This window comes from Equus caballus, chromosome 28 (genome assembly GCF_041296265.1).
Source record: "Equus caballus isolate H_3958 breed thoroughbred chromosome 28, TB-T2T, whole genome shotgun sequence".
In the NCBI taxonomy this organism is placed as follows: Eukaryota; Metazoa; Chordata; class Mammalia; order Perissodactyla; family Equidae; genus Equus; species Equus caballus.
The window spans coordinates 40,183,176-40,196,800 of NC_091711.1; the positions used below are offsets into that span (position 1 = coordinate 40,183,176).

Consider the following 13,625-nt stretch of genomic DNA (forward strand, 5'->3'; position numbering starts at 1 on the left):
GACAAGGTGCCTCCCAATCTTCATTTAATGACGAGAGAAAGTGAGAACATCACGAGAGCGATCAAACCAAAGGCACCGAGCGGACATCTTCTTAGCCAGCTGCCAGAAGAGACAAGCGAGCGCAGATCTGCTTTTCCAACCTGAGCGACTCGCTGTCGAATGAAGGTGCACATCAAGGTTTTTTAAAGGAGGGACGAGATTAAAAGTCTTCCTGTACGACGCGGGAACGCCAGCGAACACCATCCCTTCGACTTTAAGCAACAGGCCTTGGCCGTACGCTCAGCACCTTCAGTAATCTGACTCTGTCGCCTTGGGGCTAAATTACAATTTTCACAATTGATAAAAAGATACCAGGGTTTTGTGAGACCAGACCGTGGGGCACATCTCTTGATCCCCAGGAGCCTGACTCTGTCCCAGCACTTGCCAGTTTTCTGCGCTTGCTGGGGGGAGAAATCGATGACACAGCAATGAGTGTGTGAAAGCCAGAATGTAAGAGCTGCTGCCGAACCAGAAGGAACCCTCTCCAGGGTGAAATGCAGCCAAGAGGGTCCGGCCGCTTGTCCCGACCCCTTTCCAGCTCTCGGGCGCACTGCACGGGCCAGCTTCTCATCTGACAGGCGCTAGAGAGAGGCCACCGTGAGAAATTGCCTTCATCACCTCGGGGGCTGTGTCCAATCCTCAAAGCCAGAACCGCCTGACTGCCACCAGGCCCTTGTCCCCGTCCCCGACAACCTGCGGCTAAGTAACGGGTTGTCTGGTTGGGTGAAATCAAGAATGAAAGAAAAGCAGCTGGTTTTCATGGATGGGAAACATGAGCCGCTGGTCAAGCTAGCTCATCACCAGGCCAGAGGGGAGGCCTGGCTCATTCCTCTACTCAGCAAGTAATGATTGAGGGCCCACTGTGTGCCAGGAGCACAGGGGCCTGGAGGATCGATCATGAACGTTAAAAAGAAGGCAATTTCTCACGGTGGCCTCTCTCTAGCGCCTGTCAGATGAGAAGCTGGCCCGTGCAGTGCGCCCGAGAGCTGGAAAGGGGTCGGGACAAGCGGCCGGACCCTCTTGGCTGCATTTCACCCTGGAGAGGGTTCCTTCTGGTTCGGCAGCAGCTCTTACGTTCTGGCTTTCACACACTCATTTGACAAGCAAAATAATCTCTCTCAATAAAATGAAGCCTTTTGGGGCCAGCCTGGTGGCGCAGCGGTTGGGTGCGCACATTCCGCTTCAGCGGCCTGGGGTTCACCGCTTTGGATCCCGGGTGCAGACATGGCACCACTTGCCAAGCCATGCTGTGGTAGGCGTCCCACATAGAAAGTAGAGGAAGATGGGCACAGATGTTAGCTCAGGGCCAGTCTTCCTCAGCAAAAAGAGGAGGATTGGCAGCAGTTAGCTCAGGGCTAATCTTCCTCAAAAAAAGAAGCCTTTTTTTTATTGTGGTAAAATATACATAACACAAAATTTACCATTTTGACCATTGTTGAGTGGACGGTCCAGTGGCGTGAAGTACACTCACATCGCTGGGCAGCCATCACCACCACCCACCTCCGTCGCTTTTTCTCTTCCCAAACTGAAACTGTGATCGTTGAACACCCACCCCCAGCCCCGGCCCCAGCCCCTGGTCACCTCTTCAGCTGTCTGTCTCTGTGACTATGCCAGCTCTAAGGCCTCCCACAACTGGAATCCCGCAGTCTCTGTCCTTTTGTGTCTGGTTCGTTTCACTCAGCATAATGTCCTCGAGCATCATCCATGTGTCAGAATTTCCTTCCTTTTTGGGGCTGAATAGTATTCCATTGTGTGCATCTGTTTTATATTTTTGTATGTTTTGGAGTTTGTTTCTCCATCCTCTGCTGATGGACTTTGGGGTTTTTTTCCACACTTAGCTATCGTAACAGCGCTGCCGCGAACGTGGGCTACGAGCATCTGTTTGGGTCTCTGCTTTCAGAGAACTTTCCAGCTCCTTTGGCTGCATACCCAGGAGTGGAAGTGCTGGGTCGAGTGGTAAATCTGTTTAACTTTTCGAGGAACTGCCAAACTGTTTTCCACAGCGGCTCACCATCTTACAGTCTATCATGAATTTTTTTTTTTTTGAGGAAGATTAGCCAATCTAACATCTGCTGCCAATCCTCCTCTTTTTTGCTGAGGAAGACTGGCCCTGAGCTAACATCCATGTCCATCTTCCTCTACTTTATATTTGGGACGCCTACCACAGCACGGCTTGCCAAGCGGTGCCATGTCCACACCCGGGATCTGAACCAGCGAACCCCAGGCTACTGAAGTGGAACGTGCGCACTTCACCGTTGTGCCGCTGGGCCAGCCCCTCTCTCATGAATTTTGAACATTATATTTTAGTCAGATGTTTTAAATTACAACAATTCTTAGTCCACCCAAGATTGGTGGCCAGCCGGGAGCCCTGCACCGCCATGTAGCTCATGACGTCACAGGTGAGAGCGAAGCTGCGCTGGGGCTTTTCAGTTCTGAGCTTCCGGGACGACAGGACTGAGGTCCTCAGGTTCCGTCACGCTAGGACTAAGATGTGTGGCTCGGGGAACAGGGCCTATGCGTGCGCTTCCAGGCCACGATGGCGGATGTGGGGTCGGTCAGCCATGTCTGCCCCAGACTGCTTCAGAGGAAGGCCGACTGCGGGGGCGGCGGCTGACGAGGGGCGGAGGGAGATGGGGACCGATGGAGCCGCAGACAGCAAGGCCCGGGGACCCACCCGAGAGAAGCCATGTGTCCCAGGTACCCTGCCTACACCGGCTGAGGGCTGGCTGGGGTTGGCACCGTGTTTGGGAAACCCTGAGAGAAGAGAAAATCATTCATTCATTCAGCAAACATCCTCTGAGCACAGGCTTCCCTGGGAGCTGACCAGTGGAAACAGGGAGATCCAGCCCGCCCGTGTGAAGAGCCCCCAGCCCTCCCGCAGCCCCTCCTTCACCGGGTCTCCCCAGCCCTCTGTCGGTCTCCCCAAAAGACCCACTCCCACACGACAGTCGCCACCGTTCCTCAAGGGCCCACCACCCGCTGGCTGCACTCCGTCCTCGCGACAACCCCATCTTCCAGGCGCGAAGGTACCTGCAGCTCAGAGAAAGTGAGCAGCTTCCCCAAGACCCCCAGCTGGGAAGTGGGGGAGCCAGTCATCCCCCCAAACTGCCCCTCTAAATGTGACAGCCTTTGCTGAAGACACTGGAGGTGACGCCAACAAGGGGGTTGACACCCCACACGCCCCAGGATCCCATATTCTCTGATGTCCCTCTTGAAGGGGGGCCGCCACCAAGGGCTTCTTCCTCCTGCCCTCCCCGTGGCGTCCCCACCACCACCCTCGGCCTCTGCAGTGACAAATGTCTCCTCCTGTAAGGCTGTGACCAACACACCCAGCTCACTGCGGGGCCCTCCAGGGACAGCCGGGCCCTCCCGACAGCAGCCCGCCTCCCTGAGAGCAGCCAGGGCTGCGAGCGCCGACGTTTCCCCCTTTGTCACACAGAGTAATAGACTTGAAAAATCGCGTCCTCGGAGGGTGGCAGCTGAATCTTATAATCCGGGGCTCTCCGGCAAAGAGCCTCAGAACCGTTGACTAATAGAATCTCGGAGTCAGTGACTCGAGAATCTGAGAAAACTACCGTCTCCGTCACGGACTGGGTGGCTGATGTGTGGAGGGCCCAGGTCGCTGGGCCGGGACAGGGCCGGTGGGAGAGCCAAGGGGCCCGGGAGGGGAGGAAGCCTCGGGTACAGAGGACAGGGGCGGGGGCTGGCGGTATGGAGGAGGCAGTGGGCGGGTGAGGCCTGGCTCTGTTACTGATGGTTTTTAATTATGTAAATCAGGCCGGCCCGCGCCTGGCACGGGCTCGGCATCCATCAGCTGGCAGCAGAATTAATCAATAAATAACCAGCTGGCTGGGGCCTGGGCATGAGCACCCAGCCACCCCCCTACCCCAGAGGGGTCCTCCCGAGCTGGCAGGGGTGGAGGGTTACACGGGAGGCGCAGCTCACGGCTGTCAGGGCAGTTGCACCGACACGTACACACACATGCCCTCACACACACACGCGTGCTCACACATGCACGCACACACTCACGTGTATGTGCCACACATGCAGCTGCGGCTTTGGACTCACCGTGTACGTGCACATGGACGTGTCTCCACACACAGACCCTCAGCTACAGTGGCCCCTGCATGCCTGGCACGCATCTCCCCACACAGAGCCCGGCACAGGCCCAGGCCCACGGCAGCAGGCTCGCCACTCCAAGCTCACACGTCACCTCATAGGGGTCACAGAATTTGCAGCTCTGGGCCACACCATTTCCGTTCCATGACCGCCCCACGAGGCTGGCCCAGCTGGGCCAAGGCCCTCCCTTTACAGACAAGCAAACTGAGGCTCAGAGACTGCCCAGGGCTGTGTCCAGGGGGCTTTCCTCCCCACCTCACCCCCAACTCAAAGATTCAAGAGAACTGGGGCCAGCCCAGTGGCGCAGCTGTTAAGTGCGCACATTCCACTTCGGTGGCCCAGGTTTTGCCGGTTTGGATCCTGGGTGTGGACCTGGCACTGCTTGTCAAGCCATGCTGTGGCAGGCGTCCCATATATAAAGTGGAGGAAGATGGGCACGGGTGTTACCTCAGGGCCAGTCTTCCTCAACAGAAAGAGGAGGATTGGCAGCAGATGTTAGCTCAGGGCTAATCTTCCTCAAAAAACAAAGAACTGGGGGGGGTATGCTGGGGATCTTGAAGCTACCCCCCCAGTGCCCCGCTCCCCCGGAAAGCTGGGCCCCTGGTGACCTGGCAGAGAGCAGGGCAGGTGGGCGGCCCCATGGGACCCAGGTTGACGGGGCCCAAGCAGCAGAGCTGGGCGCCCTGGCCGTCTCCGCTCCCCCCAGCAGCTGTGATGAATTGCTCTCTCCCACCGCTGGCACACTCTCTCCCGCTCCCCAGCGCTGCCCCCATAAATCAGCCTCCTCATCTCAGCCTTGGCTGTTCCCTGATCACTCTCCAGCGTGGGGGGTTGGGGTTTTTTACCATCCCCGGTGACAGGAGGAGGCTGGCGGGGAGAATCATAAAATTAATGGACAGGTTCCCTCTGCCCCTCTTCCCTCTCTCTGCCTGCGGCTTTCGCTGGCCTCTCCTCTCTCTGGTTGGGATCAGGAAACACCGAATGAGGAAATGAGCTGAGACAAGAGTGAGTTTCTGAGACCTGGAGCGCTGTGCTGCGGGCCTGTCTCTGGTCCAGCCGACTGTGCAGCCGGGGTCAGCTCTCAGCATCCACTTCCACCAGCCTCAGCTGAGGGCTTTCCCAGCAGCGCCTCCCAGGGAAGCAGGAAGAGGAAGCGGGAAGGTGGCCCTGTGTGGTGGGAGCAGATCTCAGCGGGCCCTGGGGGAAGGCCAGGAAATGACCTGGAGAGCTCGGCCCCAGCGCTGTCAGCCTTTTGGAGCCATCCCCCCCACCCCGACCCCGGAGCAGCTGAAGAAAGCTGTGGGCTTCTGAAAAGGTGCAGGGTACGCAGAGCTGGGAATACGAGACCATATAGAGCGGGCGTCCGCGGCTCAGCTGCTAGAGCCGGCCTCCCCAAGTCCAAATCCAGGCTCGGCCACTTAGTGGCTGTGTGACCCTGAGCAAGCTGCTTCACCTCTCTGTGCCTCAGTTTCCTTCTGTGTAAAGTGGGGTGACTAATACTAGCCGCAACACAAGCCAGTGGGTGCATTCTCTTTAGAAGAGCTGCTGGTGAGCAGTTATATGCTCTAAAAGTCGCAATTGTTACGATAATTAAAGATGCCTCAGCACCCCCTGGAGGCCTTTAAACCCTGATTGCTGTACCCCGCCCCCTCTCCCCAGTTTCTGCCTCAGTAGGTCTGGGGAGGGACCTGAATTTTACATTTCTAACACATTACCTACCAGCTGATGCTGGGACAGCCAGTCCAGGGGGCGCACTTTGAGAACCCACTGGAGCCCACATTGGGGCTCACTGTCCAGCTCAGCCCCCACCCCCGCCCCATAACTCGGGAACCGAGGCGGGAGAGGCGAGTGGGCGCCCGAGGCCACACACAACAAGGGTGCCCCAGGCCTGGCCTCCCGGGGGGAGGGCCTCACCGCAGGAAAGGGAGGGCCCCGGAGGTGGAGGGGGCTCCATCACTACCTCCCCCACCTCCCCCCACCTCAGGGCTCCCGGAGCAAAGAGGCAGAATTTGCCTTCCCGGCCAGAGGTAATCTTTTAATCTCTTCGGCTTTAATCTTGCAGCATAAACCCAAATCCGCACAGGGGAAGGAAGGGGGTGGGGGACACACATCTCGTGTCCTGGGGAGGCAGGCGGGCGAGGAACCTAGGCTTTCAGCCCGAGCTTCCCCACAGGTCTCCCATCTCAGCTCCGCCTTCCTCACCTCCCCACTCCCCGGAGGCCCTCCTAACAGGGGACACAGAGGCAGAGAGAGCAGCCAGCTGGAGTGAACCAGGGGGAGTGATGTGTTAAAAAGACTTCCCTTTGGGAGGCACAGCTTTCTTAAACAGGTCACAAAAAACATTAACAATAAAAGAAAAAAACGATAAATTGGGTTTCATTAAAATTAAGAACTTAGGTTCAGCAAAAAAAAAGACACACCATTAAGAGAAAAAAAGGCAATCCACACAAGCAGAAAAGATATTTCAATATACATATATATGACAAAGGACTAGTATCCAGCACATATAAAGAACTCCTACAAATCAATAAGAAAAAAAACAATTTTTTAAACAGGCAAAAGATATGAACTAGCACTTCACAAAAGAGAACATCAAAATGGCCTATATGCACACAAAAAGACATTCAATATTAGCAGCTATCAGAAACATGTAAATTGAAACCACTATAAGCTGCCATTCACACCCACAGGAATGCCCAAATTACAGAGACTGATAACGTCAAATATTGGAGGGATGAAGGTCAACCCTCCTACACAGCCGTGGGAGTGTCAAGGGTTCAACCTGTCTGAAGAATTGATTGGCAGTTTCTCACAAAGTGAAACATACACCTGTTCTGTGACCCAGACATTCTGCTCCTAGGTATTTCAAAGTGAACACGTACATCCACACAAAGACTTGAACACGCATGCTCACTGCAGCCTCACTCAGTGTCCACTGGCCTGCCCTCCCAGGTGGACCGCCAGGACCTCCCAACTCAGCGCCAAGCTGTGCCATCACTGGTGCCGTCACGCTTCCTCCTGGAACATTCCTGCAGCCACTGAGCCCCGTGCTTGGCAGCCTTCTCCCTCTCTCCCCTCAGCCTCCCCTTGGTGGTCCAGCAGAACCCCCTTCCCCAAGGCCGGAACTGCTACAGGATACTAAGCAGGAAAGAAAACCCTAAACTAGCAAGCCCCTGAAGGGCCAGCGTCGTGGCACCCACTGCTGGGGCTCCCTCTCCTCACCCTCTCTGGTTGTTCGATCTGAAATAGTCACCGGGCCTGGAAAAAGAGACAGGCTTCACCGTGGGGCACACAGGAGTGCTCTACTGGACTCTGTGGCAGGGACTGCAGGGACCCTTATAATATCCCCTATCCCATTTACCTTAGTAACAAACACTCGCGGTGCAATGCACCTAGCCAAGAGATTCCATTTCTCGGCCTCCCTTGCAGCTAGGAGAGGCCAATGAGGGGCGAGCATAAGTTGTTAGGTAGACAGCGGGGAACATTTGGCCAATCTGTGCCCAGCGGCCCCGGGAAAGCAGATGTGATGATGGAGACCCAGCAGCCATTTTGGAATATGAGGTGATCTTGAGGATGGAAGCCACAGGCTATGGTTGGTGGGATGAAAAGAGAGAAGGAGTCTGGCTCCCTGATGACACTCTTGAGCCCCCCACCAGCCCTGGACGCCTCCCCCCTGACATCTTTTATGTGAGAGAGAGAGAGAAGCCTCGATGTGCTTGAAGCCACTGCTATTTCCAGTCTCTGTTACCAGCAAGGGGAAGCAATCCCTAACTGATACACGAAAGCCTTGTGAGGCAGATATTACCGTGCAACCCCTGCCTCCTGCATCCCCATTTTACAGAGGCACCCCCAGCCTCCCTGCCTCCCTCTCAGACATCCAAGACACCCAAAAGACCAGCATGCAAAGCCCAGCTCCTAGACATGGAGATTCAGCTTCAGCGTGGCCTGAGGTGGGCCCCATAGCCCAGCAGATCAGCTGGCTGCGGCTGGAGCTGTTGACACAAACGCTGCTGAGACAGCACAGCGCTGGCCCGGACGGCCTGCCCGCCACAGAGGCAAAGGGGAAGCGGGAGGATATTTACAAATCACGGAGAGCAGACAGACAGACAGGATGCGCACCAGCCAGGCGGGCGGAAGTCTCCTTTATGCTCCTCCTCCTCCATCTTTGCCACATGAAACGGAGGCCTTGGCAAGCTTTTCCAGTAAGACGAAGGTTCGTGGTTCTCCTGCAAGAGGTGGCACCAGCAAACCACATGGTGCCCGTCCTCCAGGCTGTCCCACCACGCATGGCCGGCACTGGGGCCTCGGCAAGGGCACTGGGCAGCCTGGGTTCAAACCCCTGCTCGGTGAACTGTGTCATCACAGGCAAATTCCTCCCCCTCCTCTCGCCCTGGTCCCTTCATCTGTAACACGGGCTCCCTAGGGGGGGCGGCGAGGATTGAGGAGCTGAGCTGGGAAGGGCTCGGAGCGGGCCTGGGACCCAGGAGGGGCCACAAGTCTCAGCCGCGGTTGACATGTTGGTGGTGAGAACTGGATTTCGCTCTTGTATGTTTATTATAGGAAACTGAATTTACTCACCAGTTTTGGAACATTTCACCCGCTGACCTCACACTCGCTGCTCTTATTATAATTACCCCTGTGCAGGGTCTCCCAGCGCCAGGAAGAGAAACCCAAAGCTTTTCCTCTCGCCGAGGTTTATGCAAGTAAAAATAAGTGGTGATTATAAGCGATCCATTTGTCAAACACGAGGTCAAGAATCTCAATTTGTCCGTGTCACTAAGGCAGCACCAGGAAGCTCCCTGTTTCCCCAGCTCGCTCCCCTCTGACACTGCTGGAAACTTCACCGTTACAGCCGGAGGAGTAGTCTAGGAGCCCGGACTCTTGGAGTAAATGCAAGCATCCAGGTCAGCCGGCCGGAGGAAACCATGTCAAGGAAAGGGAGGGAAAAGCCGCCGCGGCAAATTTTTGGGCCTTCTCAGGATGGCTGAGGATTCTGTAGCTGCTAAAGGCTTCGAGCTCAGTCTCCCAACCTACACACACACACACCCTGATAATCGCTTTACCCCAACAGTAGGGGCTTAAGCCGCAATCTAGGCTACCCCACGCCCGCCCCCAGCTGCCCTGGCCACCTCTGTCCCGAGGCCGAGGCTGGGTTCCCAGAGGCTCAGCGAGGAAACTCGGCAAGGCTGGGAGCTGAAGCCAACAGAGCTAGCAGCTACCGATGGTAACACACAACCCTCTTTCTTTCACACTCACGCACTCGTGCACAGACACAGTCAGAGACAGCACACTAGACACAGATGCGCACTGCACTGTCCTCCCCGAGGCAGGACAAATCCAGAGAGACTGCACAGAATCGTCCTGCCTCGGAGGAAGCCTTAGCTGCGCGCTCCCCCAAAACAAGGGAGCCGGGCAGAGAGGAACACTCAGCACAAACCTGCTCCCCCCACCACCCCGGGGTCTCTCTGCCCCTGTGCCCCCAACTCCTGCCCCCACAGGCTCTCAGCTCCCTCCTCCGTGGAGCCCCAAGTCTTCTCCCGGGAACAAAACCCAATCAGGGTTCCCTTCCCTCCTCCATCCCCTCTCCCAGGCCTCAGGCTCCCCAGGAATCTTTTCACCTCCCCCTATGCGTCCTCCATTCACGCCCTAACCCCACCGAGCCCTGGGAACCAGGAGAACCCAGGAACTAGAACCACATCTGCCATTTGTCTCCCCAGCCCCCATCACAGGGGCTGCATACAGCAGGTGCCGGCCCCCAGACCTCGCCCTCCCTCCTGCCTGGGGCTCCCTCCTCGTCTCCCCTCCTGGTGGAGCTGGTGACTCTTCTTTTCCAGCGAGTCCTTGAAAACACAGATCAGAGCAATTAGAAAAAGTCATCGGAGGGCAAGGCAGGAGCCAGCACCGCGCCTAATTACCAGCTCCAGCGAGGCACAGACTCACCACACAGAGCACAGATTTGCACAAATTGCAAAGCAGGAAGGGGTGGGGGGGCGGGTGGGGGAGCCGAGCTGCAGTTTAGATCCTCTTGTTTTTGTTGACACCTGCTCTCTGCTGTTTGCAGAGGCTTTCACATCCACGCTCCCGAGAGAGGCAGGTAGGGGAGACGTGATTTCAGTCCCATTTTACAGAAGGGAAAACTGAGGCCCGGGAGACTGGGGAAGGACAGTCGCAGAAGGCCCAGTCCACCCGGACTGGCTGGAGGTGGGGATCTGGGTGGCCCCAGGAGAGGCCCCCATTGGCCTTCCATCCTGTCATCTGCCCCGGTCCTCTTCCTGAAAGAATCCCAAAGGGTCGAGGTCCAGGGGGATTTCAGGATCTGGCCATAGGCATGTGGTCTAGCACTCGCGGTGGGCTCAGCATCTGCACCTGAGCAACCTTGCCCTTCACCAAATGGCCTGGTTATTCAGTGACAGCTGCCGTCCCCCGTTGGATGTGTTTTGTGGAACCTGGTAAAGAGATGTGTTGTGTGCTTTTCACGCCTGGCAGGGAGGAGCAAAGGTTTTCTCAGAATCGGAGTGCAGGGGGCCCATTTTCATGCCCCCTTATCCCATAAGGCCCTTCCCAAGCCGGGCCTGGCCCCCCAGCCGCGCCCCAGGCCCCCTAACCTTCCAGCCGGCTCCCCTGGCCCTGGCCCGGGCAAGAAGCCAGCGGTGAGGCAGGGGGGCCCCCTGGTGGTGATGGCCTACACTGCCCATGGCGACACCAACCCCGGATCCAGGTAGCAGCACCCCACGCGCACCTCCAGGACTGCCGGGTTAGGCAAAGGGAAGGCTGGGCATCTGTGGAAGGAGCTCAAGAAGGAGCTTCATCAGGGCCTGAAGAAGCGGGAGGCAGCTCCACTCCTGGTGCAGCAGCAGAGAGAGTGGGAGGCTCCTGGGCGGCAGGTGGATGCTGGGCACGTCAAGCAGGGGACAGGGCAGGCCGCCCAGCATCGAGCGAGGCCTGTCAGAGGAGCTCAGGAAACGCAGGGTGGGCGAAGGAAGGAATGTGTGAATGAATGAACAACGAACTCATCATTTCCTCAAAGGTGGTGTGAACATCACTAGGAACAGACAAGATAATTTTTAGATAACAGTGATTAACTTGATTATTTGAAGAATCACGTACCTATTTTGATGTCTGTTAGATATAATACGGCCCGTTAAATCCATGATATAAAGTTTCTTTTTAAAACAAAGTTCTTTAGGTACACAAGGGTCAGTATAAAGAAAAACATTAGGTAAATAACATGCGGGTATCCTCAGGGCCTAGCATAGAAGGTGTTCAATAAACGCTAGTGTAAAAAATGAATGAAGGAGGGGCCAGCCCCGTGGTCTAGTGATTAAGTTCAGCACGCTGCACTCCGGCGGCCCGGATTCAGTTCCCAGGCACAGACCTACACCACTCGTCAGAAGCCACGCTGTGGCAGCGACCCACATACAAAACAGAGGAAGAGACTGGCATAGATGTTAGCTCAGGGCAAATCTTCCTCAGCCAAAAAAAAAAAAGAAGAGATGACCACACCGATTATGGATGATCTTTACAGAAGAAGTATGTCTCAAATTTGGTTGTACATTGGAGTCACCTGGGAAGCTCTAAAAACTCTCTCTGGGCAGGTATGTGTCTCTGAATCTCAGGTAGCTGAGGAGGAAGCCAGCATGTCTGGTCAGCTCCCAGAGGAGGGGAAAGTCACAAGCCCCCAATATGGGCGTCATGTAAGGAGCAGCCCGGCTTCACCACCATTTGAGATAGTGAAACTGCCGCCGGAGGAGGAAGCAAGATGTGTTTGGGTGACCTGGGATTCCTCTGCTGGGTGAGTTTGGACTATGAACTCAAAGGTATCAGGCAAGGAAAGAGACGTGAGCTAGTATTTACGTAACCTAGCTCCTAGATCGACACACGGTGTAAAGTTTAATGTGCATTTACCATGGTTTTAACATACAGATTATTTCTCATTTATTCACCCTGCACAGCATGTTTTATTTGGCATTTGTCTTTATTATCAGTTCATATAAATATTACATTTGCTTCTGTGTAGAACATACAGAATGTGCTGTCCTGAGTTCATTTTCGAGTTTGTTCTTCATTTATGGGAACTTTCTCCTCTAAAACGGAACTCCCCTTCTTGAAAACGGTGACTAGTTAATGATGGACGTGGATTAACATAACATAGTTAACGTGGTTATAACCTGTTTCTCTGGTTTACCTGGATCCTGATTTGCCCATAACAATTCTCAGTTACTCTCTTGTTAGAAATTGGAGGGGTGAGTGGTTTGGTGTGAGCTTCGTAAAGGGTGCTGTTTGCTTCTAAATGCACACGTAGCCTAGAACACGCGGGTTGAGTTAATACTCGATTGAGCATTGTTCCATTACCTTGTCAGATACTACTGATAAGAGAATTTCCAGTCGTGAATTTCCATGGCCATACCTCTGGGAAAGAATTGATAAAAATAAATTTTGTCCTATTTGGAAAGGTTGGCGTCCACACAGAGATTGAGTCTCATTTTTTTATATCCGTTTAATGGTACTCAAGTAGCAGCTTTTTTTTTTTTAACTTGGAACAGATTTTTAAAACACAAAACATGAATAGATTTGTCATAGCACAGGGTCAAAATTAGTTCTGTTGACGGCAAGTTATTCAGTATTAATTCTGTTTCATGAAGAAATGCAATTAAGTTGCAAATCCCTTAACAGAATGTAGTGTGAGGCCGATGTTTTAATCGGTATTAGGAAATGTCAGATTAGCATCCCCAAGGAAGAAGAAATCTTTGGCACAATGCTGAGACATGTGTGTTAGTTGTAAAGCGGTGCCTTCCTCTCTTACATGACTACAGGGAAGATAAGTCAGTATACCTTCTCTCAAGGGCAACCGGACAGTATCTACCTAAACGATAAATGCACCTTCTCTGTAATTCACCAATCCCACTGCTAGGAATTTATCATCCAACACACTCACCCGTAAGCACGATAACGTGTGCAGGAGAAAATTCACTGTAGCATTGTTGGAAGGGCACACGATGGGACGCAACCTGAATATCCATCAACAGACGGCCGGTTAATAAAAAACGCTATAGCTATTCTTTGAAATGACATGGCTGTAAAAAAGAATGAGGATGCATCAATAACAAAAAACAACCCAATTAAAAACTAGAAACAGCTGGGGCCCACCCAGTGGCCGAGTGGTTAAGTTCATTCGCTCCACTTCCGCGGCCCAGGGTTTTGCCGGTTCGGGTCCTGGGTGAGGACATGGCACCACTCATCAGGCCACGCTGAGGCGGCGTCCCACATGCCACAACTAGAAGGACCCACAACTAAAATATACAGCTATGTACTGGGGGGGCTTTGGGGAGAAGAAGAAGAGAAAAAAAAAAGACAGGCAACAGATGTTAGCTCGGGGCCCATCTTTAAAAAAAACAACTGGGAACAGGACTTGAAAAGACATTTCTCCAGAGAAGTTATACAAATAGCCCATAAGCAAGTGAAAAGAT

The 13,625-nt window shown here is 54.3% G+C and overlaps 1 long non-coding RNA gene across 1 annotated transcript; it reads right to left on the minus strand.

Annotated features, from left to right (window-relative positions):
* Positions 1-6,616: 6,616 nt before the first annotated feature.
* On the minus strand, positions 6,617-13,232 carry LOC138921296 (uncharacterized). The gene is made up of 4 exons (XR_011433773.1): positions 13,094-13,232; positions 10,898-11,200; positions 8,278-10,604; positions 6,617-7,745 (listed from the first exon to the last, which is right to left on the minus strand). It is a non-coding gene; the product is annotated as an uncharacterized lncRNA (long non-coding RNA).
* Between the last annotated feature and the right edge of the window lie 393 nt (positions 13,233-13,625).